Genomic DNA, 2,803 nt, shown 5'->3' with positions numbered 1-2,803 from the left:
GTATCATGGAAACACCAAGGCATCTTTTCCAATAAATTCTGAGCATCTAATGTTTCAGATCTATATTAAACTCAGATCTAATCCTATTATTAACACTTTGAAGAGTGAGTAACAAATTTATTTTCTCTTTTGTCTGGAATGATATGCCATCTTCCACAGTTTGCTTATCATAGCGTGTCTTAGAATGAGATATTTTACACACACACACACACACACACACAATTTTCTCCATGAAAAGCACCAGAACAGAGCTAATGTCTTATTCATCCATGTATTCTTACACCAGGATAACACAGTTTTAGGACATAGTAAGTCCTCAATGAAGTAGATTAAATGAGTAAATAAATAAATGAAAATATTATGTATGCAATGTAATGCATGCTAAGCAGCATCAATGCTCCCAATTTTCCACCGTCCCCTGTTCTCATTTCCAGAGGTGTGCTGATTAATGTTTAACTGACTCGGAAACAAGTAAACAAACAAACCCTCCAATTTTTAGCATTTGATGATTTGCATGGTCCAGTTCTTCTGCCATGATCATTTCAGGCCCTCAATATGGTATCACAGCATGCAATGCTGAGAAGAAATCAGCTCTCAGAAGCCAGCATGCCACTATCCCTCTTTCCTGTAATCTGTCTTTATATTTCCTCCCACTGGACAAAGAGATAGCTTCCCCACCACACTAAGTTGAGTATGGTCATGTGGCTTACTTTAGAAAATGAAGTGATACTGGACAAGAAAGTCCTTGAAATGTGCCCATACATTTATGCTGCTGTTTTATGCTTCTTTCATCATCACCAGAAAAATAGGGTGTGGGTCTAAAGTGGAAAGGGGCACATGTAGCAAACTGGTACAGAATTCATCACTTAGAACCCAGCCCCACCAAACTGAGCCTAAGTCAGCCAAACCTCAGCCAATCAATCAACACCTGTGAGAATGAGCGATCAGCGTGTACTGTGTGAACCCACTGAAATTTTGTGCTGTTTTCTCCACACCATTAACTGACCCATACACTGGGCAATTAGAGTGATGTGACAATAAATTTTTACAGTAAGAGTTAAAGACCCAGAACTCTATTTTCCCTATTCCATTCCCATATGTGTGCTTTCTGTAAAATGAATTGATTGTATGGATTACTGGTCTACTTCATGTTTCTCTTTGCAAAAGTAAACACCTTAATCTCTTCCTACTTAGGGATACTATGAGCTATTCTATAATTACAACATATTGTTGTTGTTATTGCCACTGTCAGGAATTTGGGAATAGTAAGTCAATTACATTTTTAAAGCTTTTCATTCATTGATTTTTACAATTCAATGCTTACTATTAATGCTTACTATTTCTGTGAACTGTACTTGGTATAAACAGTTTGTTTCTCCTTGAGGGATATTTTTCCCCAGCCTCTTAACTTAATATATATTGGTATTTTTACTTTAATAAGCTACTGAAACTTCCCTCAATGGTTACTGGTTTTTCTTACTTGACATATTTGAGAACACTTTTTCAGTTGTCAGTCTCCGTGGACTTATTTTGTTATTAGTAGTTGATATTTTTACTCTTCCTTCTCAGGATTCTTTATTCTTGGCTTCTGTGTAACTTCTTAGATGTTCATCTTTGTCCTCCCTTACTGGTTCTAATTTCCCTCCTTATAAGAAGCACCAAAGTTCAATCCTTAGCTCTCCCTGCACTTATCTTTCAGTAGTCTTACTGAGGCTTCATCCACTATTAATGCTGAAATTGTATTTTCAAGTCCATATCTCTGTCTGTAACCTCTCCAGAGCTATCATTCCCAGAGAATGCTGGTATTTCCACTTAGCTCCCTAGATAAGGCTGTACTTCATATATATAATTTCTTGAGGTGCAAGAGCCAGTGAGGATTAAAGCAGGAAGCATGGATAGAGACTAACACTATTACAAATAGTGGTGCAGAAAAAGAATGGAGAGATCCTGATAAAAAACCACCAATCTTAATTGAATTATCAACCCCTCATACACAGTCTTCCTGGCTTATTATTGGATGTTTTGCTGGGTAAGACAAATGTACCTTTTACTTATTTAAGGCCTTAATGAAGTTTTCTTTGTTGAGCTCACTCCTGGCATACACATGTATTAAGTTGCATCTTCTGAAATCTAGTCTCAGTGTGGATTCAGAAGAGAGGTGTCTTTTTGTCAAACCTTTATTTTTTAAGTCCCATATAGGGAAACGTCAATTACATTGTGTTCTAAATGTCAGCCTCATTTGAGCCCAAAACTACTTAAATTTTTTTCATCTTTAATTTCCTGCTACGTTTTTGGTGGAATTAGAACACTTTTTTTTTTTTTTCCTAGAAGAGTTCAACCTGAGAAAAGATCACAGCAATAAATACTGTTTTAAGAAACAGATGCAAATATATTCTGAATATGTTTCCTACTTCAGATTTGTAGACTAATTTTCTCCCTATTAAAGTACTAAATCTTTAAAAGTTTCTCCAACTCCTCCCATCTCCAACACTACCTTTATCATAGTTTATCTTTCATCTGCTAAACAAAAATTTTAGGTTGTCTTTTGCTAATGAAGAGCAAGTTGGCTGAAATCATATTATTCCTTTGAGACTCTAAAACAAAAATAAAGGCAAACTCTGCCCTATTTAGGTAACAGTCAAATCAGAGTTGAAATAATTTTCATGAGATGAAGAAATCGCCTGCATGGCGCTTTGTCACAGGAGAGTGTGGCTTTGAGTTAGAGACAATATTCAACTAATGCAAATTACAGGTGACTAGAGCTTAAGAGAAATATAGAGCAATTTGTTTTAGTTGTAGATGG

The sequence above is a fragment of the Ovis canadensis genome, chromosome 2, assembly GCF_042477335.2.
Source record: "Ovis canadensis isolate MfBH-ARS-UI-01 breed Bighorn chromosome 2, ARS-UI_OviCan_v2, whole genome shotgun sequence".
In the NCBI taxonomy this organism is placed as follows: domain Eukaryota; kingdom Metazoa; phylum Chordata; class Mammalia; order Artiodactyla; family Bovidae; genus Ovis; species Ovis canadensis.
Note: the sequence above shows the minus strand (reverse complement) of the source record.